General features: G+C 45.4%; 1 protein-coding gene, 1 long non-coding RNA gene and 1 pseudogene across 2 annotated transcripts in view; 2 read left to right on the top strand and 1 right to left on the bottom strand.

Moving 5' to 3' along the window:
• The window catches only part of DKK2 (dickkopf WNT signaling pathway inhibitor 2), a 49061-nt gene that overhangs the window by 5846 nt on the left and 19683 nt on the right, over nt 1–23532 (bottom strand). The gene's annotated exons all lie outside the window — the stretch shown is intronic.
• LOC136048735 (uncharacterized) lies at nt 1724–18628 on the top strand. Its single transcript, XR_010622215.1, has 3 exons — nt 1724–1811; nt 6559–6739; nt 18353–18628. It is a non-coding gene; the product is annotated as an uncharacterized LOC136048735 (long non-coding RNA).
• On the top strand, nt 11415–13478 carry LOC136048370 (putative uncharacterized protein DDB_G0271982; annotated as a pseudogene).

The following is a 23532-nucleotide window of genomic DNA, read 5'->3' as shown; positions in this document are numbered from 1 at the left end:
AATAAAGATGAAGAAACATACAGGTGAGTTACCATTCACTAAGCTAGGAGAGCAGTTATCTTCACAGCACCCTTGGTCTTGGGCTCAAGCTGCTGGATGGTGGAGCTGGATCTCACTGCCTCAAGAATGACAAAATTATAACCTGCTCCTTTGGTGGTTTCATCTTTTCCTAAGTATCTTAAATATTAAATACATGCTGTTACAACATAACTTATTTTTTGTATGTTTCAAGATACTTGGGCCCCTCATTCAAAAGCAAGAGTTTAAAATTCAACAATGAAGAGAAACAGAGCCAGAAAACTCTCAGTCACAGGAAGCACACTCTGCAACAGGTAACATTTGAATTCAGGTCAGAACTTCAGGGAGGCATTTTTCTTTGACAAGTGCCAGATAGAATAAGAAATTCACCATTCTCACAGTGAACACAGAATCATAATGGTTGGTAAAGACCTCTAGGATCTTTTATTCCAACCATCACCCCCATCTCCCCCACTAAACTGTGTCACTCAGTGCCACATCTCCATGTTTCTTGTACACTTTACAGGGACAGTGACTCTATCACCTCTCTGGGCAGCCTGTTCCAATATCTCATCACTCTTTCTGAGACAAAGTTTTTCTTAATATCTAACCTGAAGCTTCCTTGGCACAACTTAAAGCCATTACCATGTTGTGCCAGCCTATGAATGTTGAGGTAGTCCACATCTTCACCACACTGCTGCAAGATCCTTCACTATTGCACCATTTTATTCCACCCCACACCAGACTCTGTGGAAGCAAACAAACATCTCTGCTTTGATAGCCTTTACATCATTTAGGTACCTACAATTCTCCTTAAAGCTTGTCAGCTGCTGAACACCATCCCTATGATATATAGCACAAACTGTTATACAGCACAAGATCTCTTGAACATGTAATTGCCTGGAAGCAGAGACACAGACAGACGATTCTCCCCTTTTCATCAAAACAAACATTATCCTATAGAAAAATCGACTGACTCCTAAAATGATGATGTGAAGGCACTGTATTCTCCCATTAAGAAGGGAAAGATAAGTAAGTTTAGTCCTACAAAAGAAAAAGACATGATGCTTCAAAGAGACATAAGGACACCACCATCTTCCAGGATCCCTTTGGCTGATTCCCACACAGCTTCAGCTATGCTCACTGTCTGCATCTGATTTTACCATCCATTAAATTAATCATAGATTTGTTTTCTAATCCTTGAAGTTATACGTGAGGAATTTGTTTAGATAAAAAGATGAGAATAATTTGGGGCATTTTCTGGAAAATGATGTTTACACTTCCTCAGCTGATTTTCTTCAGCATTTTAAATGAATCAAAGCATTGCTTTTACTGTTTTCAAAATGACTGCTGCAATTATTTTTTCAACACAAACAAAAAGATCAATTGACTGATTTTCAACATAGAATGATTACTTTTAAAATATTTTTAATCAAGGCTTGATTATAGTGTTCTCAGAAAAGAAAAACTTGGAGGAGGTTGAGAATTTGCTATGAAAAGTGTTCTTTTAGAATGGAGAACTGCCTATTTCTCTGTCTTTCTGCTATTCTCTTGAGAATCATAGAAGAAACAAGAGATTAGATAAAAACACACTAGTGCCTTTAGCAGGAAAGAACCATGCCATTTTCCATACAATTTCATTAATTGTATTCCTTTTACAAATTTATCTATCTTACAGTAACTAAAGAGCTGGCTGAATATTTCCACAGTGCTGCTGCTCCATTACTGCTGCCCCATGAACATACGCACCTCTGAAGAACAAATCCAGAGTGCAGCTGTTTGGAGAACATGATGTATGTATAAGGCTTTCTCCCTTAAGAACAAGTATTTCCTCTGAAGTTCATCCTCATTCATCAAAGTAGGTCAAATCTTTTAGCTAGGAGTAGTGATAAGAGACAAATGCATGTGCTCACCTTTGTTGTACTCTCAAGGTATAATTGGATTTTCCTTGTTCTAGCAGACCTAGACCTAGATGAAAGTGCTCTCCCTTCAACCTTATCAGACCTTTTCCTCATTTACCTCAGCAAAAAATATTTAATCCTAATGAACAATTACGATAGTCAATTAGTTAAATTGGGACCTCACTAAACTAAATAACAGAAAATTCAGAAAAACAATTTTGTATGGATCCGTGCATGTTTTTACTGAGTTTGGAAAATACTAACATTGCTAGCAGGGGAAAATGCAAATAAAAAACAGATGAATAAGCTATAACCTGGAGATGAAGGCATTTTAGATCCTTGTCTGTCATCAAGAACTTCATAACCACATCTTTTTTCCAATATGGGCATGTGGTATACACCTGCAACTTGTCAGCACGAAACCTACTTGCAGTTTTCTTTTGGTTCCTCAAATAGCTTTTAAAAAACAGTGGATCCTAAATGGTGCTAATGAATACTCTTGCATACCATATCTACTGTCTGCTTTACTTTTGGCTTTTAGGATGAGTGACGTTTAAATGATATACTTAATTGCTAAATCTTAACTCTTTAGGACTGGTAAAAGTAATAAAAGATACATTAAAAATTGCTGAGATAAGTGACACAACTCAGCCCTTACACTAACTCTTGAGCTCCAGCCTAAATAGAGATGACATTTCTGAAATTAAAAAAGATTCCAAAGCATTTACCTACTTAAGGGAAATGTTACACGCAGCTCTGACAACAACTGTCAGGTCCATTCAAAACGCTCAACAACCAGCTGCCTTCCAGCTCTATGAAAAACCTTCTTGCAATGCCTGATGCCATCAACTGCCTTGATCTTTCTTTCGAAACCACCATCTATTTGATATCCTAGTTATCAATCACAGGGAGCTTTAAATAAAAATGCCTACATAGCCTTGTCTCCTAGTCGCCAGACATTCATTAGAATAAGTCCATAACTCTTGTCTCTTGTGAGACAGTTTATCTATCTTTACAGTATTCAGCTAAATACAAAAATCAAAATATAGTATGTACCCAGTCTTGGCTAATAGCAGGGAGAATGTGTTCGTAATTGTCCTGTTGTCAGCACCAGTTGAGCACCTTTGTATAAATATGTATATATATTTCAAACAAAAAACAAACAAACAAAAACAAAAAAAAAAAAAAAAGAAGAATGTGTATTTGTAGAAAAGCATATACTAACAATTGTCCATGCACAACTCAAAGTTTTCAGAAACTCTTATACCTCAGTGCCTAAAACACAGACTTTACGTTCAGAGAATAGCAGAGAACATTTCCTATATACAATACAAAAACCCAGATCAGTCCCAGATGGAGAGGGAAAAAGCAAGCTGTAAACCAGCTCTACTTCCCCAGCAACGATAACTAATTCTACAAGGCACTTCATCCTTTCACATTCTTCAGCTATACATATCATTTTCTGGTCATAAATCTCTATCCACTAAACATGGCTTTGATATTATGGGAAACCAGATGAAACTGAGATAAAATATGCAGCACTCCCTGAAGCTGCATTTAAGCAACCTTATTTATTTCTTTTAGCCCAGATTACAGGCCATCAGGTCATTGCAGCATGGTACAACCTACGTTTGCCTGCGATGTTCACTTTTTCAGATTGTTTAGTCTGATGAAGAGCACTGAAGAAGTAAGATGCTTTCTCCTCAGTCATTCCAGTTAGTTTTGTATTCTTGTATAAAAGATGGATATTTAAATAATGCTGATCTTTCTGAGCCAGAATGTCTGCCCAACATAAGTCGACCAAAGCTAACCTTTGCCAGCTAGGTTAAGAGCAGCACACAAATATAAACCTTTCCTTTTTTAAGATAGAGAAAATATTAAACTCCATTCCTGTCCTTCCTGAATTTATACACAAAATAGCAAGAGCACACTATAGAACTACTCAAACAAAATGATGCAGACAACAGAAGGAAAAGATTGCTTTGTTTTTCCATTCCTTCAAACTACTAAGGCACTTCTTTTTGTATTAAATTCACAGTGTGGTTAAAGAAAGGAGCGACTGTCTAGCTTGCTACTGGCCTAATACCATTCCTTTAATTTGCAGAGTGTGCAGAATTGAGGTTTATTTTTACCTTTGCCTTCCTCTTTTGCCAGAGATCTAATATAGCACCTTTTCTCAGCTAACTGGCAGTGAGGCTTCCTTGATTTCCTCGAGTCACTTGCTCTCCTGCAAATTTTATGTGGTCACCCTGAACCACGGAGTTTTGCCACAGCTGCAATAGCACAAGTGCTGGAACCGTTGTGCTGTGGAGACTGTCAGCCCCAGCCTGGCACTATAAAACACAGCGCAGAAGCACGAGGGAGGAAGACAGATGCTGTAATGTGCAGAAGAGTAAGGGAATAATCTGATGGCAGGCATTCTACTGAGCTGTGGAAGGTAAGGGCTTGAATTTCAGCTTGGCCTACAGCATATATTTGAAAGCACTATTTCTAGCCAGCACCTAAGTCACCAGGCTCTCATTTGCACATATTATGAGGTCTCATTTGATTTCATGCTAAAGCTACTCCATGCTGTACTATCAAGCTACGTCAGAGAAAAGCAGGAAGAGCAACTGTCATTTTTACCTAAGCTGTGTCATCACTTACCCAGCACAAGTAGTCCTAAACACTGCTGACTTACTTCAGATCTACCTCCAACACTGAGAAGAGCTGCACCTAAGTAAGTGATATAGCAGAACAGATGTCATTTCACAACTCTCCCAGAAGCACCTAACTTTTTCTTTATGATATTTAAAAAACAAAGTCCAAGTGCAGAGTCAGAGGATGGTGGCTACTACCACTCCCAGCAGAAGGAGCAGCAAGAAGGTTATTCAGTACTCTTCTTCTATAGTTGATGAGTGGCACTCAAGAAGTGCTGCATAAGGAAGGGGCTGCCAAGGGAAGTGGTGGAGTCACCATCCCAGGAAGTATTTTAGAGACGTGGTTATTGTACATCACCTTGGTAGTTATAGGTTGAACTGGATTATCTTGAAGGACTTTTCCAACCTAAATGATTCTATGAACCACACGAATGATAAGATCACTGAGCTTACTGTACTGGACACTTGGCCAGCTTCTCTGTCTAACAGTTGTCACATGCTAGTTACTCAGAACTGAGCTGAAGAACAGAAGAAAAGCCTGTATAGCTAGGAATTAAGAGCACTACAAAACTACCACGTCAACACTTCATCCCATACACAGTTGTCTAAGGGGTAGCAGCTATTGCAAAGATGAGACAGAGGACACCAGGAAAAGAATACTTGGAATAGCCTCGCTTCCTAGGTATCAGTATATTAGAAATCAAATTTAGACAACTATTCACAGGCTTGTACATCCTTGTGATCCCTAATTACTAATATCCTGTGCAAATACCTGCACCCTCAGGTTAGGCAATCACATCCAGCAGAAATGCCTTTTTCTGCTGTCAATAAGTAAATATTAAAAAAAAATCTGTTTTGAGCTTACCTACATTCACACAGCGTGTTTGTGAGACAGTTAAACCCTGAGTGGTACTGCAGCTTAGTGTATTACTCACTTGTTCCTAATGAAAAAAAGGTTGTTTTCCCTATTTCCATTATTTTTATAAAATTTAAAGCAATAGCTGTAAAGTGAGTGGAAGCTGACCTCTCTACAGCCAGTGTGCTGCTGGTTGATCACAACTGGCCTGAGCTGTAATAGAGGAGAGAAAATAGTTTCCGCCCTCCAGCTATGAGATGAATAGAGCTTGTTGGTCATAGTCTCAGGATTAAGCACATTACGTAATATCCCACAGCCATCAAGCACAATGAAGCAACCAACTGCCTCCGTCCCAGTGATCACCTCTCCTCCTTGTCCTGCTTTGGACAGGACAAAACTCTCCTTCTGAGCAAGGACATTGTTCCTGAAGAGTCAACACATGAAATAGCCACAAGGGTGCCGAGTCTGCTTTTGCTTTTCTCTGGCTCTGAAGAGTTAGTTGTTAACACAAAGTTTTAACCAAATAGCCCAAAGTCAAGAACATTTACAAACAATGTAAGTCATTGAATGACTCCTTAGTTAGACCTGATCCTGAGCAGGGATCTCAACATCCTTTTGTCATTTGCCAGATCTACACTGATGAGACAGACACACACAACGTGTGGACTGTAGAACTAGATAAATACGTCGCACACGGGATTTGTCTCACTAGCCAAATGTGGAAATGAAGACTCTCTGTGAAAATCAATGAGAAGACCCAGTGCAACCTCACAGGACACAAACCTTTGTAACAATGGAAATGAGAATGCTTCACTCAAAACCACATAAATTGGATAAAGAAAAATGGAAGAAAAAAAAAATAAAGAAAACCTTCTTCTCCTATAGCTGTTTTCCTGCAAGGCAACCAAGCTGCTTTCTGATAGCTTCTCAAACATATTTAGACAATCCATGTCTAACTGGCAAACTTTGTTCCTCTTTCTCCTAACTGTGAATCAAGCATTTAAATTAAGATGCGGATGGGAAATGATTGGCATTTGGTAGTATTTTGTTTTTAATCCCAAATGACAAAAGAGCTTATCAGCAACCATCTGGAGCAGTACAGTTTTCCCACAGCACTGCTGATGTTGCTATTTTCTATTCTTAGCTCAACACAAGCATAGATGATAGCGAGATCTCACTGTGCACAAGCAGAATGCCGCAGTTAATTTATCCCATGGAGGAAATCACGCTGTGCTCTCAGACAGCTCCAGACATGGATCCTGACTCAGACTGATCTCACCAGAAACTCTCAACGCCCAGTGACTGCTACGGCACAGATCATTTCGGTAAGTAAAACTCACTGTAGTTGGAATAAAACAGATTTACTCCATTCAATTTCCGTGACAAGCTTAACAATTCAATTTTTCTGACCAAGCCTCTTTCTTGTTAAAACATTAAAACATCTCTGACCCACTTCTCTTCCAGACCTAGAGAGAGAAAAACACCATCTTCTGTTGCTAGATTAAGCACAGGCACTTTCTTGTAGCAATAACTTATTTTTAACTCTTCAACTTAAAACAACACTGCTGTTTATGAGGTCTGATTCACAGACTGACATAGTGCTACATCACGGATGGGAATGCTGCAGCCTCCAAAGATCATTCCTTCAAACTGCGTGGCTAATGGCCCCAGAAGCCTGCATTATTAAGACAATAAATAATCGTGTTTGAAAGTAATACTCAATCCACTGCTAGACCACCAGGGGAAGAACATTTCTAAAACATGCAGTAGTGCAGCTCTCATGATTTGCTAGAGCCAAAGAAAACTCAGATCTTAACAACCCTAAAACAAACCTCAGCGAGGTCTCTCTGAACAGGCAAGGCTGCAGGACTCACATGGGTCCTGATTCAGGCTTTCCTTAATCCTATCAAAACGTTGTGGAAAACAACCTGTTGTTCTGTAAGCCTGGAACGAGCTATATTTTCTAATGACTTAAAGGCAAGCACACTATACCCTAAATGTATTCAGATGTATGTTTTTATAATACAGAACAACATGAAACGACCATCAGGACATAGTATATCTATGTATCATAGATCTCAAGGCAGCATAGCTATGGGCCTTCCTGTTATATCGCACCTTTAAGACAAATTATCCACTTCAGACTCATACTGGTGTCACATTACTGAATCATCCAATTTCAAAGAAAGCATATTGCATTTCCTCTGCACTGTGCACACTGCATACACATGCTCAAGTCTTCCCTCCCTCTCATGTTTCATGACCTTGGGATTTCCTAGCAGTATTTCCATCTCGACATTTGGAGAGACCAGGAGCATCCTATGCTGCAAATATGAATCTCAATTGCTACTTTACAAAATACACAATTAAAAGATGGTTCAAAAGTTTGGGGAACAGTCAGTTTGACTCCAAATGTTATGGGCACTGTCACTGCATGATTCATACTGCCTAGCAAACTACCAGCACTAGTGTTACTGCAGAGAGCATCAAAACAATGTTAGGTAATCTTTGAAGTCAACAATGTAGTACTAAATCAGTATGACAGCAGAACTCTAGATCTTGACTTTATGTCATTTTCGAACGCATCACCAAAGACTGCTTGAAGAATAAAGGTTTGTTAACACACACTTTGTTCTATGTCCAGCCTTTTCAGCAGACTGTTATTGTCCTTTTATCTCTGCCTTTTCCCCACCCCTTTTCTGATGGTTTTGCTTTTTAGTTTTGTCTCTAATTGGCTATTTATCATCTGTTTCAGAGTAGTATTCTTCAGACTTTTTGATCAGCGTGTTTACTGCTATGGATGAACAGTGGGTTGCCAAAAAGAGCTTTCCCTCTGAATCTATTAATTCTAGAAGTATGGGTTACTTTATTCATCCAAGAATATTATCCAGATGGAATAGCTAGCAGATCCTACGGCACAGAAGGCACCAGGCATTAAACCACAGGTAGAATGTTTGGATATTGTGGCTCGGAGTAGAATAACATTGCTGGGAACTGGCAGCAAGTCACTGTTCAAACACCTGGGTCTGAATGTCCCCAGGTCATGATACACTTAAAAGGTGGAACTTCTATTGGGAACTGTCTCTGTGTAGGCCTACATTCAGCAAGAAAGTTGAGGTGACAGCTTTACCTTCTATAGTACTGCTACTGAGGAAATTAACTTCCCTTTTAAATATTCACAAAGTCTTGAAAATGCTCTCATATTGAAGCCAGTGCAAAAATTCTATGTCTGCTCTGAAGTCTGGAGACTGAACGCTTCCAAGTTAGGAACATTTGTGCAATGTCTGCAGTCCTCATCCTGGAAATTATTCGTAGGTATTCCTTGCAGTATACTCTTTACATTGCAGAATGCACAGCATTTAAGACACCAGTTTTGAAAACACAGTTTCTCTGGTCCTCCTATTTAAAAGGACAGCTCTGAAGTAAACATGAGTTCATGTCAGCTGGAGAGACAGCCAGATGCTGAATGTCTGAGAGGGATGAACCGCAGTCTCCACTTTAGCAGACTGCTGACTGCAATCTGACATTGATACCGAATGTCAGCATTATTAATCCCCTCCCTGATGGTCATTTATGTGGGAACACCTGGCTCATATGCCTCCCTTTACATCCCCAGTTCTTTCTCTACACATCAAAAACGACCACTGTCATCTGAGATTCAAAACACCTCTGGTCTGTCTCTTCCAATTCTATATGAACCCCTCTGCAGTGTGATAGCTGTGAACCTCCTTAGGGGGAAAGAGGAAAACTGAGAGGGACCAAGTCCTGAATCTCGAACTCCAAAGCACCTACAGAGGATGAAAATCAGGCATAAAAGCCAGCTAGCCCAGCTGAACATCAGAACAAACAGGCTTCCCACTCTTCTCATTGCAGCTACAGGAAAACTCGCTCTACAAGAGCTGCAGCTCCTCACCCTGACCTGCTGCAGCAACAATTGTGCATGTACAAGCAGCCAGCAGTGCCTATGCACAGTGGGACCACCTGCAATGGAGCACATGCCCTGGGAAGGGCTTGGACACAGGCCCCTTGCAGCTCAGGCAACCTCTGTCTGTGGTTGGACATACACTGCTCCCTGTTCAAATGACTCCTCAGCAACCATAAAAGCAAAAATTGTAATATGAGGTTATTAAGGCAAATTATCACACTCTACTCAAAGGAGGTTGAAGATGTCAAAAAAGAAAGGACCCTGACAGACAGCGTCATTAAAAAGTCATCATGCTCTTATTATATGATTAACTTAAAAAAAGCTTAGCAATCAAGGTTTCAACACTATTTACCATTTTTTTTCCTTTTCTTTTAAAACTCTCCTAGCTAATTTTGCACAAACAAGAAAACATGAACAACACAGCAAGGCAAGAATAACTTGTGAGTAAAACCAGATGAACACTAACATATTTACATAGTGTAATGACTTCACTATTAATTCAAACAAACTCAGGCCCCAATTCTCAGAAGACAGAGCTGAGCACATGCGGTCCAGGAGGCAAGAACAGGGTGGCTCAGTCTGCACTGATGTCTGCAGCCCCTGAGTGAGTAGGGGCTGCTCAAAGTTTCAGTCTGCAACAGCCACTGAGGGACCATCTTTCATTCCAGACATCGTACTCTGGCTACACCCTCTTCTTGCTCATGAATTAACTATATATAGATCAGATCTGGTCCCCATCCTGAGAATAAACTGATTCTGCAGCTAAGAGTTATATTTTTCCTTTTCCCTGCTACATTTTGCCATATCTTCTGAAAGTACATGTTTTCAAGAACTCTCTTCTGGTCTGAAAATAATATAATTTATGTGGAGCTATGGAATTTCTTCCTTGTTCCTAGATGTCTTGGAAGCTAATCAACATAAAGTCATTAAAAAGCTTAATCCCCTATGCTTGGCACAACATCAGTCTGAGAATGGTTTCTTTGTAACAGACTTTGGAATAAATATCCATTCAAGAATTGTTTTTTCCTTATACTGGTCACCCGCACTTTACAGTGGGTGGCCATTTCATTTATGCCATTACTGTACTTCCACTTCTGAAGCTAAGCCAGACACAGCAACCTGATACTACTTTTTAGTTCACACAACTCTATTGTAATGAAAAGTTCCACATATACCTGATATTTGTTGCAAAGACAAAGAAAAAAGAACCATGGTAAAAATGCACCACCTTCTTGACAACATCTATTCTGACAGAGTTGGGTTCTCCAGGATAATGTGTTGGCAAGCATTTTTCACATCTAGATGCCCTGGAGTGCAAACACTGTCAGCCCATTCCTAAACACCTCATTGGCACTGTTTGCATGACAGCCCTGCCCAGAAGCAGAGCATGGATGCTATGCTTCCCTGTGAGTCTGTGTGGTCAGTTTTTTTAACTGCTACTACATGTGAGGAGAATTGGTTTTGTTTGCTATTTTTTTCCCTTCTTTTTTAAAGCTCTTTTACACAGATGGAAACAGAATAGAGGAACTTAAATGACTTTGCGATGCCAAGCCCACATAAAAAGTCTACAGTACTCAGGTAATTATTTCAGTCCCGATCCAGTAAAATATAAGATTACATTCCTTTTTCTGAACTTGCACTCTTCCTTTCGGATGCACAAAATATAAATGAAATATAAGCGCAAGAGAGAGAAGAGAGTGTGAGAGAGAGAAGAGTGTACGGGGGGGGGGGGAGGGAGCTCAAGAGAGTGAGAGTGCAAGAGAAAGAGAGAGAAAGAGAGCAAGAAGGAGAGTGCGAGAGAAAAAGAGAGAGTGCGAGCGAGAGAGAACGTGCGAGAGAAAGAGGGAGCGAGAAAGAGTGTGAGAAAGTGCGAGAGAGCACGAGAGACTCTGTGCAAGAGAGAAAGTGAGAAGGAGAGTGCGAGAGAAAAAGAGAGAAAGAGAGAGAGTGTGTGAGAAAGAGTGAGAGAGCGCAAGAGAGAGTGTGTGAGAGAGAGGGAGAGAGAGTGCACGACAGAGAGGGAGAGTGCGTGACAGTGCGCGAGAGCGCAAGTGCGCGCAACAGTGAGAGCGCGCATGCATGAGAGGGAGAGTGTGCAAGAGAGGGAGAGAGAGAGCATGAGTGCAAGCGAGAGAGCGCGAGAAAGAGTGCGCAAGAAAGAGTACGAGAGAAAGAATGAGTAGGTAAGATATAAAGTGTGCGAGAGAGAGCACGAGTGCATGAGAGGTAGAGCGTGAGAGAGAGAGTGTGTGACAGTGCGTGAGAGAGCGTGCGCGAGAGTGAGTGCGAGTGCACAAGAGTGCACGAGGAAGAGAGTGTGTGTGCGAGTGTGACAGTGTGTGAGAGAGTGCATGAGTGCACGAGAGGGAGAGTGCACGAGAGAGGAAGAGAGTGTGTGACAGTGTGTGAGAGAGAGAGAGAGAGAGAGTGTGCAAGAGAGAGCGAGTGCGTGAGTGCACGAGGGAGAGGGAGAGTGTGCAAGAGTGCATGAGTGTGAGAAAGTACGAGAGAGCAAGACTGTGAGAGCGTGAGAAAGAGTGTGAGAGAGAGAGCGCGAGAAAGAGTACGAGAGAAAGAGAGTGAGTAGGTCAGAGAAATTTAGAGAAAGTGTGCGAGAGAGAGAGAGCAGGGGATAGTGTGGAGAGAGAGAGCGCGAGTGTGTGAGAGAGAGTGCAAGAGAGTGGAAAGTGTGTGACAGAGCGTGAGAGCACGAGTGCACAAGAGTGCATGTGAGAGAGGGACAGTGCGCGCGAGAGAGAGTGTGTGACTGTGCACGAGAGTGAGAGAGGGCGAGAGAGAGAGAGTGTGGAGAGAGAGTGTGAATGCGTGAGAGAGAGAGCGCAAGAGAAAGTGTGTAAGACAGAGGGAGAGAGTGCATGAGAGAGAGAGAGTGCAAGAGAGAGAAAGTAGGTAAGAGAGAGGGAGAGCACGAGAGAGGGAGAGTGTGTGACTGCACGAGAGCGCAAGTGCACGCAAGAGTGAGAGCGCGAGTGCGCAAGAGGGAGAGTGTGTGAGAGAGGGAGAGAGGGTGAGAGAGTGCATGAGTGCAAGCGAGAGAGAGCGAGAAAAAGTACGAGAGAAAGAGTGAGTAGGTAAGATATAGAGAGTGTGCGAGAGAGAGAGAAGGAGAGAGTACGAGTGTGTGAAAGACAGAGTGTGAGAGAGAGTGCGTGAGTGTGTGACAGTGTGTGAGAGATGCGCAAGAGTGAGTGCGTGAGTGTGCGAGAGTAAGCGAGAGAGAGAGAGAGGGTGAGAGCGCAAGAGAGAGGGAGCGCAGGAGAGAGAGTGAGTAGGTAAGAAAGATAAAGAGTGCAAGAGAGAGAGCACGAGTGTGTGAGAGGTAGAGCGTGAGAGAGAGTGCGTGTGACAGTGCGTGAGAGAGCGTGCGCGAGAGTGAGAGTGCGAGTGCGCAAGAGTGCACGAGGAAGAGAGTGTGTGTGCGAGAGAGTGTGTGACAGTGCGTGAGAGAGTGCATGAGTGCACGAGAGGGAGAGTGCACGAGAGAGGAAGAGAGTGTGTGACAGTGTGTGAGAGAGAGAGAGCAAGAGAGTGTGCAAGAGAGAGCGAGTGCATGAGTGCACGAGGGAGAGGGAGAGTGTGCAAGAGTGCATGAGTGTGAGAAAGTACGAGAGAGCAAGACTGTGAGGGCGTGAGAAAGAGTGCGAGAGAGAGAGCGCGAGAAAGAGTACGAGAAAAAGAGAGTGAGTAGGTCAGAGAAATTTAGAGAAAGTGTGCAAGAGAGAGAGAGAGCAGGGGATAGTGTGGAGAGAGAGAGCGCGAGTGTGTGAGAGAGAGTGCAAGAGAGTGGAAAGTGTGTGACAGAGCGTGAGAGCACGAGTGCACAAGAGTGCATGTGAGAGAGGGACAGTGCGCGCGAGAGAGAGTGTGTGACTGTGCACGAGAGTGAGAGAGGGCGAGAGAGAGAGATAGAGTGTGGAGAGACAGAGTGTGAGTGCGTGAGAGAGAATGCAAGAGAGAGGGAGAGAGTGCGCGAGAGAGCGACGAGAGAATGCGTGAGACAGAGTGCGCGAGAGAGCACGAGAGAAAGATTGTGCAGAGTGCGAGAGATAGAGAGAATGGGAGAGAGAGTGCACATGAGAGAAAGAGTGCGTGAGAAGAAAGAGTGCACGAGAGAGTGACAAAAGAGAGAGAGTGTGTGTGAGGGCACATGAGAGATGCACGTGGGAAACAGCGCAAGAGAAAGAGCATGGTGAGAGAGAGTTGGGGAGAGAGAGAGAAGTGAGAGAGAGAGGTGCGAGGGAGAGAGTGTGCAAGAGAGTGTACGAGAGAAAGAGTGCGCATGAGAGAGCGGGAGAGAGAAAGCGCACGAGAAAGAGTGCAAGAGAGAGAGTGCATGAGAGACAGCGAGTGCGCGAGACAGAGAGAGCGTGCGCGGGAGCGCAAGAGAGAGAGTGATGAAAGAGAGAGAGAGAGCACGAGAGAGAGACCGCGAGAGTGACGAGAGAGAGAGAGAGAGACAAGAGAGAGAGAGAGTGCATGAGAGAGTGTGTGAGAGAGAGAGAGAGACAAGAGAGAGAGAGAGTGCATGAGAGAGTGTGTGAGAGAGAGAGAGAGAGAGTGTGGGAAAGAGAGAGTGCACAAGAGTGCGAGAGAGAGAGTGCAGGAGAGAGAGTGAGTGTGCGAGAGTGCGGGAGAGAGAGCGGGAGAGAGAGTGCGAGACTGAACAAGAGAAAGTGAATGAGACAGAGTGTGAGAGAGAGTGCACGAGAGAGAGAGATGGGGGGAGAGCGACGGAGGGGGGGGGAGGGAGAGAGAAGGAGGGGGAAGAGCGATGGAGAGACTGAGGGGGAACAGAGCGAGAGAGAAGGGAGGAGAGAGCGAGAGAGAGAGAGAGAGAGAAGGGAGGAGAGAGCGGGAAGGGTGAGGGAGGGAGCAAGGAGGGGGGAAGTAAGGGAGCGAGGAGGGGGGAAGTAAGGGAGAGAGCGCGAGAGGAGGGGGAGGCAAGCAAGAGGAGGGGCGACAGCAAGAGAACAGGGACGAGAGCAAAAGAAGGGGAGAGAGCAAGAGAAGTGGAGACAGAGCAAGGGAAGGGGAGAGAGCGAGGGAAGGGGGGAGAGAGCGAGGGAAGGGGGGAGAGAGCGAGGGAAGGGGGGAGAGAGCGAGGGAAGGGGGGAGAGAGCGAGGGAAGGGGGGAGAGAGTGAGGGAAGGGGGGAGAGAGCGAGGGAAGGGGGGAGAGAGCGAGGGAAGGGGGGAGAGAGAGAGGGAAGAGGGGAGAGAGAGAGGGAAGGGGGGAGAGAGAGAGGGAAGGGGGGAGAGAGAGAGGGAAGGGGGGGAGAGAGAGGGGGAAGAGAGGGGAAGAGAGAGGGGGGAGAAAGAGGGGGAGAGAGGGGGGAGAAAGAGGGGGAGAGAGGGGGGAGAGAGAGGGGAGAGAGGGGGGAGAGAGGGGGGAGAGAGGGGGGAGAGAGGGGGGAGAGAGGGGGGAGAGAGAGGGGGGAGAGGGGGGGAGAGGGGGGAGAGAGGGGGGAGAGAGGGGGGAGAGAGGGGGGAGAGAGAGGAAAGGGGGGAGAGAGAGAGGAAAGGGGGGAGAGAGAGAGGAAAGGGGGGAGAGAGAGGGAAGGGGGGAGAGAGAGGAAAGGGGGAGAGAGAGGGAAGGGGGGAGAGAGAGGGAAGGGGGGAGAGAGAGGGAAGGGGGGAGAGAGAGGGAAGGGGGGAGAGAGAGGGAAGGGGGGAGAGAGAGGGAAGGGGGGAGAGAGAGAGGGAAGGGGAGAGAGAGAGGGAAGGGGGGAGAGAGAGGGAAGGGGGGAGAGAGAGGGAAGGGGGGGAAAGAGAGAGGGAAGGGGGGGAAAGAGAGAGGGAAGGGGGGGAAAGAGAGAGGGAAGGGGGGGAAAGAGAGAGGGAAGGGGGGGAAAGAGAGAGGGAAGGGGGGGAAAGAGAGAGGGAAGGGGGGAAAGAGAGAGGGAAGGGGGGGAAAGAGAGAGGGAAGGGGGGGAAAGAGAGAGGGAAGGGGGGGAAGAGAGAGGGAAGGGGAGAGAGGAGGGGAAGGGGGAGAGAGAGAGGAGGGGAAGGGGGAGAGAGGAGGGGAAGGGGGAGAGAGAGAGGGAAGGGGGGAGAGAGAGGGGGAAGGGGGGAGAGAGAGAGGGGGAAGGGGGGAGAGAGAGAGGGGGAAGGGGGGAGAGAGAGGGAAGGGGGGGAGAGAGAGAGGGAAGGGGGGAGAGAGAGAGAGAGGGAAGGGGGGAGAGAGAGAGAGGGAAGGGGGGAGAGAGAGAGAGAGGGAAGGGGGGAGAGAGAGAGAGAGGGAAGGGGGGAGAGAGAGAGGGGGAAGGGGGAGAGAGAGAGGGGGAAGGGGGAGAGGGAAAGGGGGAAGGGGGAGAGGGAAAGGGGGAAGGGGGAGAGGGAAAGGGGGAAGGGGGAGAGGGAGAGGGGGAAGGGGGAGAGGGAGAGGGGGGAGGGGGAGAGGGAGAGGGGGAAGGGGAGAGGGAGAGGGGGAAGGGGGAGAGGGAGAGGGGGAAGGGGGAGAGAGAGAGGGGGAAGGGGGAGAGAGAGAGGGGGAAGGGGGAGAGAGAGAGGGGGAAGGGGGAGAGAGAGAGGGGGAAGGGGGAGAGAGAGAGGGGGAAGGGGGAGAGAGGAGAGGGGGAAGGGGGAGAGAGAGAGGGGGAAGGGGAGAGAGAGAGGGGGAAGGGGGAGAGGGAGAGGGGGAAGGGGGAGAGAGAGAGGGGGAAGGGGGAGAGAGAGAGGGGGAAGGGGGAGAGAGAGAGGGGGAAGGGGGAGAGAGAGAGGGGGAAGGGGGAGAGAGAGAGGGGGAAGGGGGAGAGAGAGAGGGGGAAGGGGGGAGAGAGAGAGGGGGAAGGGGGGAGAGAGAGAGGGGAAGGGGGGAGAGAGAGAGGGGGAAGGGGGGAGAGAGAGAGGGGGAAGGGGGGAGAGAGAGGGGGAAGGGGGAGAGAGAGGGGGAGAGAGAGAGGGGGAAGGGGGGAGAGAGAGAGGGGGAAGGGGGGAGAGAGAGAGGGGGAAGGGGGGAGAGAGAGAGGGGGAAGGGGGGAGAGTGAGAGAGGGGGAAAGGGGGAGAGAGAGAGGGGGAAGGGGGGAGAGAGAGAGGGGGAAGGGGGGAGAGAGAGTGAGGGAAGGGGGGAGAGAGAGAGGGGGAAGGGGGGAGAGAGAGAGGGGGAAGGGGGAGAGAGAGAGGGGGAAGGGGGAGAGAGAGGGGGAAGGGGGGAGAGAGAGAGGGGAAGGGGGGAGAGAGAGAGGGGGAAGGGGGGAGAGAGAGAGGGGGAAGGGGGGAGAGAGAGAGGGGGAAGGGGGGAGAGAGAGAGGGGGAAGGGGGGAGAGAGAGAGGGGGAAGGGGGGAGAGAGAGAGGGGGAAGGGGGGAGAGAGAGAGGGGGAAGGGGGGAGAGAGAGGGGGAAGGGGGGAGAGAGAGAGGGGGAAGGGGGGAGAGAGAGAGGGGGAAGGGGGGAGAGAGAGTGAGGGAAGGGGGGAGAGAGAGTGAGGGAAGGGGGGAGAGATGAGAGGAAGGGGTAGAGAGAGAGGGAAGGGGTAGAGAGAGAGGGAAGGGGTAGAGAGAGAGGGATGGGGTAGAGAGAGAGCGAGGGGGAAGGGGGGAGAGAGAGAGGGGGAAGGGGGGAGAGAGAGAGGGGGAAGGGGGAGAGAGAGAGGGAAGGGGGGAGAGAGAGTGAGGGAAGGTGGGAGAGAGAGAGGGGGAAGGGGGGAGAGAGAGAGGGGGAAGGGGGGAGAGAGAGAGGGAAGGGGTGAGAGAGAGAGGGAAGGGGTAGAGAGAGAGGGAAGGGGTAGAGAGAGAGGGATGGGGTTGAGAGAGAGAGCGCGGGGGAGGGGGGGAGAGGAGAGCGGGAAGGGGAGGGGAGAGAGAGAGGCGGAAGGGGGGGAGAGAGAGGGGCAGGGGGGAGAGAGAGAGGGAAGGGGGGAGAGAGAGAGGGAAGGGGTAGAGAGAGAGTGAAGGGGTAGAGAGAGAGGGATGGGGTAGAGAGAGAGGGATGGGGTAGAGAGAGAGTGAAGGGTAGAGAGAGAGGGATGGGGTAGAGAGAGAGGGATGGGGTAGAGAGAGAGGGATGGGGTAGAGAGAGAGGGATGGGGGGAGAGAGAGAGCGAGGGGGAAGGGGGGGAGAGAGAGAGCGGGAAGGGGAGGGGAGAGAGAGAGGCGGAAGGTGGGAGAGAGAGCGGGCAGGGGGGAGAGAGAGCGGGCAGGGGGGAGAGAGAGGGGCAGGGGGAGAGAGAGGGGGAAGGGGGAGAGAGAGGGGAAGGGGGGAGAGAGAGGGGGAAGGGGGAGAGAGAGGGGGAAGGAGGGAGAGAGAGCGGAAGGGGGTGAGAGAGAGCGGGCAGGGGGGAGAGAGAGCGGGCAGGGGGGAGAGAGAGCGGGCAGGGGGGAGAGAGAGGGGGCAGGGGGGAGAGAGAGGGGGCAGGGGGGAGAGAGAGGGGCAGGGGGGAGAGAGAGGGGGCAGGGGGGAGAGAGAGGGGGAAGGGGGAGAGAGAGGGGGAAGGAGGGGAGAGAGAGGGGGAAGGGGGGAGAGAGAGAGAGGGAAAGTAGAATGGAAAGAATGAGCGAAAGAGCAAGAGGGAGGAGAGCGAGGGGAGAGCGAACAGAGGGAGCACGAGAAACAATGAAGAAAGAGCACTCACATCTGTGCTGTCTGCATACCTCTGAGGAAAGAGCTGAAAAAAACCATTAGGCAACTCTGTATTTGCAAGAGCCTCAATTCATCTCAGTATTTACAAGTTTTGTGAAATTCAAAACAGCAACAAAAAATCCCACCAAAACTGTTGAAATGCAACTTTTCATGTTCTGAAACAGGCACAGCTCCCATTTTCTTTAGATATTTTCCCAAGAAGGAAAGCAATCCCATAGTTCTAACATAACAAAGCATCACTGTTAAAATGTTAGAGCATCTTCTCAGTTGCTGATGCAACTTAGCATTTCGAATCCCGTCCATATGAGTATGAGTAGGAAGGTCCCTCCCTAGAAATACTGAAAAAGTCTTTTTATTTCTATTTGCAGTGACAGTGGCAACAAATGTATCAGCTTCTACTGCATCTTGCTTTACAGGTGCTAATTCTCCTTCGGAGCGCAGATGCAAATGCTAACAAAAGCAGGAATAACTCCCTCCGTCCCGGGAGAAGGGATGGCTGCTGCAGAACACCATTTCCTGAAGGGGAAGCTGCTGCTCTGAACACTCCTGTGAATCACTTTCCTGCACCTGGGCTATCTGGGACCTTGCTGAAGTTATGTTGTTACAAATTTGCATGCATACCGTCATAACGCATTGCAAGCTCTGACTTTATTCCTGAAAATCTGCACTGTTCTCATTTTAATCATAGAAACTCCTTTAAACATGACATTCTCAGAACTCTGTCAAACGACAAGACAGCATTCTGCCTTAAAGGGCTGACAATTAAAATACACACTGTGAAAGGATGTGCTTTGTTGCTAAAAGAAAACTCCTTGTCCTAACATTACACTTCCTGGTAATTTAGGTGGTGTACCAAAATTGTTGGTTTGAGATTTTCATGTTGTAGTTGAGCTAATATTTACCAATTACTTAAAACTCAACCTAACTTGTAGATAGTACACAGTGTACAAGATTTTATACAATTTAAATAACTTTGTCTAGGTTTATTCAGTAGAAGAGATCTTTTTCTCAAGTAAACCAATGCAATCGTGCCAAGGTCTACAGAGTGAACATGTAAAAAAGCACTGGGATCACTGTTATCAGTGTATACTCAGGGAGGAGTCCCTCAGTAAGCCCTACATTACAAGCACTGCTCATCAGGATTTTGTTACCGTAGAACATTAATTGAACATGCAATTACTACTATATTGCTCTTATGACATCTTTATAGAAAATTTTTAGGGAACATAAACACTCTGCTCCAAAACATCCCTCTCCAAATATTTTCATGTTTTCTCCTAACTTATATTGACAGGATTAACCATGCTTGATCATGAGAACTGGAGAAATAAAGGAAAAAAAATCACACTAATGAAGTTAGACTATTCTTTGTTTAGAAACACAATGAAGTCTGTCTACATGCACCTTCACAATCATTGTCCTCAATACTTCTATATTTTCAAGATCTAGATATGAAACCCGAGGAAGGGGAATTGGAGGCACTGATAAATGTCAGCATTAGCAGCAGTGCTACAGTTGGTTTTACCAAGAAAACTTTGGTAGCACTTTGTAGACTAATGGCCAGTAGGGACTGCGTACTAGGAGTAAACCAAAGGAAAAAAATCCCCTGATGCCTCTTTGAGCTGTTTACACAAACCTTTGCTGACCTTCTTTCCTTGTTTCTTTTCAGCGCCAGCTTCTTTTTACTCACGGCTAAGCCACAGTTGTTTACCATATACTAAAAGATTCAAGTTAATTATCTTAAAGGCTTCAAGTCAAAGTACATGTGGTTTTGAAATGAGAGTCTGTCTTAGGCCTGTCTTTCATGTAAATACACACACACATACTCAGCCGAATGGAAAATGCCTGCATGTTACAGATTTGCCAAGGAACGTGCAGTAGTACCCTTATCATTCTTATCGGGTGTAACTCAAGAAAGGCTTTTGAAAAGTTCAAAAGAAAAGCAGCAAACTGTTGTTTTAATGAGGCTCCATTAGGCAGAACTCTGTTCGTAACTCTCCCAGATCACTGTTTCCATTAGAACGCTACATGAATAACAGCAAAGCTATTTGAACTGCACTGGCTGCTCGGGTGCAGGCTCCTGCTCTGAAAGGGCTGTCTTTTAGATGTGCGATCCAGTGCTGCTGTTATCTTCTCAGGGAAAATAATAAAAAAACCACTGATGCAAATGAATGGCAATTTTGTGGTTGGCCAGCAAAGGGTCTTTCCCAGGCAAAGTCAAAGAAAGGTTCTAATTTATTTAGGAAATCAAAGGCTAAAAGGCATGATCTTTCAGTCTCTTCCTAACGTGTTATTGCTGTGATATGTAATCTCATACATTTGCTTCAATGATTTCACCCACTGAAGGCTTAACACTGGAGTTAAGATTTAAAGAGCAGGGCATAAACATATGACAGAACAAAATTATTATGAAATGTAGATGACAGATTAGTTGGAGGCACTCCCTTCTAAGTTAGAGTAGTTTGGAAAAATTATTAAAAAAAAAATAAATGCAACCAGCCTGTTTTGTTCACAGAAAAGCTCGGGCTATGTGTAGCAGTTCTAAAACAACACTCATCTGCACCCAGAGCAACATCGCGATCCGACAATGCCTTCAAAAAGTCTATTTTATACTTCCAATACAAAACCCCTTCAAACCTTAAACAACCTACTTTTATTGGCTAACCAAGCTTGTAAATATTTAAGTCATTAGACACATTTGCAACTCTAAAATATTTTTAAAACCATTATTGCATTCAGAAATAGCAGCTGTACGGCACTCCATAAATCTACCTTTTTTCCTGCATGTTCCGAGCAAAACCTGTTTCAATTTCAGAGTTAAGATCTCAGTTCAGTACTTGTAGAACAAACACATCCAAGATAATAAAGCCTACTACTTTTTGATCCTGAGCTTTTCTCCATATGTAATTACAGCTAAGATTTGGATTACTCGGTACAGCCACAAAACCTACTCTAGCACAAATCCCCTGCATTCCCTCAATACTCAGGAGCTCTGAATATCAGGCTTCTGGAGGCAAGAGAGAAAATACCTGCAGATCTGTACTCAAGCCCCAGCTGAGACAGGTGCTGGATCTCTCTGCCTCCTGCTTTCAGCTCTTTATTTGCTGTCTTTCAATTTACCACCAAATTTGAAGAGCAGAAGAGAATCTTGTTTCCAAAAGTTGGAAGCTAACAACACTTCAGGCAACAAATGCTGCTTCCAAAAGCTCCACTACTTTTTAACGTTAAATTGAAACATTTATGTTCAAAATCCAAGAGTTTGCAAGAAGCAGTAATACTGAGAGGCTGATGTGGACTCTGTGAAGAGAATGCCCAAGAAACACGAGCAAGAAACAACTACTTGCAACAAACAAATAAATAAATGATCTGCTTTCCAATAAAAGCCACAGGAATAGCCTATTAGCAAAAGGGAAAGCTATAATAAAAAGTGCTAAGAATGAGACTCGGGTGCTCTTCAGAGACTGGTCGACATCCATAACCAAGTCTGGTGACTTCAAGGACCACTTTCTTCTAGAAAATCCTATTTAATGCATGTCAGGACATCACAGGTTCTGTCAGGCTATCATGCTACCACATTCAGGATTTCAAGCTTTTGTGTTTGAAAAAGTGTACCGCCTATCCTTTGTGCACATGCTAAATCATAGATGCAGCTAAGCAGAAGATTACTTTTTAAAAATGTCTTCACTTCTGTAAATCTACACGAGTACATAGTGGAGAGGTAATGTGGTGAACCATACTGGTGTATGATGAGTAACAACAAAATGCCACGAACAACTACATCATTTGCAAGTATCATTATGACAATATAATTCGTATTTACAATTTCTTTCTACAGAGAAGTACAAGAGGACCCTCAGTTTCAGACATGACCTGTATTGTCCCAAGCAGACTAGGAATAGGAATTCCAGTGTAAATGCCAGAAGGGTTCAGAATTAGCTCTGTAGTGGATTTACAAAGAGCTGAATGAAGTCCAAAGTCTTTTAGGATATGTCAACAAATCAAATTGAAAACACAGCTATTCCAACAAGGGATCTGTATCTACTTACATACCAGATATTGGCATACCTGCCATGTAAGAACTGGGTTTGGATAACGTAATTAGGAAACTCTTCATTTAAATTTTATTTGTATCTCTCTTTTGAAAGCAGCTTACTATTTTCTTTTTTCTTTTATGGGCCACCACATTACATGTGACCAAATGTACCTATTTAGTGAAAATGGGTTCCATTAGTATGTAATCTTATCCTTGCATTGTTTTCTTCTGAAGGAAAATAATGGGGAACAGGTGGTGATGCTTAGCATCAGGCTTCTGCTTCTAGAATTACAATCTACTGGGAGCCACCAGCAATGTCTGAAAGCTGTCATAAGCGCTCAGGAACTAGTAAGATCCAGAGCACACTCAATACATTAAAGCGTCTTTTTGAAAATTTAAGTAGGTGTGACAGGAGAAAACTGGCTGAATGGCACAAGGATCCTAACATGTCCCTGCAAAGGGTCATGATTTCCTTCTGCATCCCACAATAAATAACTCAACCTGGCCTCCATTTCCAGCAGAATTAGACATTTAAAAAATTCAAATAGGTACCATATGCACTATAAACCTTTCTGGTTTAGCAGTCAAATGGAGCCACATTCATGTTGATGGAAAATATGGGATTTAGATTCTCCTGAAAGAATATTGAAAAGCTGTTCCTTTACACTTATTCATCCCCCCGTGCTATCACAAAAATATCTGTGTTGGTACGTATCTCCTTGATTTAGTTTGAAAACCAACTGATGTCACACTGCACAAATAGGTTTACTCATTGGGTCACGATACCATATGACAGATGGACATTTCTTTGAAATAATTCCGTATGAATGACTCCTGAATATCCCAATGCATTCTTATGAGTCAGAAATAACACAACAACGTCATCTAGAAAGAGCCAGACAAGCAAACTAGCATTTATAGCCATGCTTTAAGATTTGGCATCAAAGCTGAGGCGTAGGACAAAGACAACATACATTTGGCACAGCACGTTCAAGGGACATACAACTTTCAAAAAGCGGTTATTGAAGGCTGGCTGGTATCCCTGACTGCTCTGACCACATTTGCCAAGATACACACTTGCATGAGGAAACAGTTTATGCAGGTTTGGTCTGTGGTATTGTAGTTTGGGAACAACAGAAATTAAAAGAAGATAAAATTATTTGCAGGGCCAGATTTTCAGCTTTCGGAAATTGGCAATCACCCACTGATTTCCACAGGCAAACGTCAAGTTACACCAAGTACTAAGATTGTATTTCTTGCATGGCTGTAGGACAGTAACATTACATTTATGATTATTGCGGTTATTTATTTTGGAATTCCTTAATCAAAGTTAAAGCAGGCTCCTGCACATTGAAATCAGTTGTATTTGAATTTCAGCAGATTTGGGGCTTGAGCATATGTATTTTTGCCATCTTTGGTCTCTCCTGAATTAGCTTTCCTCTAAAACAGAAGGCAGCATGATAAGTTTCAATTCTACAGAATTCACATCCTCTTTCAACAGTGCCTAGCAAACACTTCTATTGCCCCTGATTTTCCTCAAAGGCTTAATGCAGAGAGAATCCC

The sequence above is a fragment of the Cyrtonyx montezumae genome, unplaced genomic scaffold, assembly GCF_038088225.1.
Source record: "Cyrtonyx montezumae isolate F1298 unplaced genomic scaffold, pur_monq_1.0 scaffold_2, whole genome shotgun sequence".
Classification (NCBI taxonomy): Eukaryota; Metazoa; Chordata; class Aves; order Galliformes; family Odontophoridae; genus Cyrtonyx; species Cyrtonyx montezumae.
This window is presented reverse-complemented; position numbering and strand designations above follow the sequence as displayed.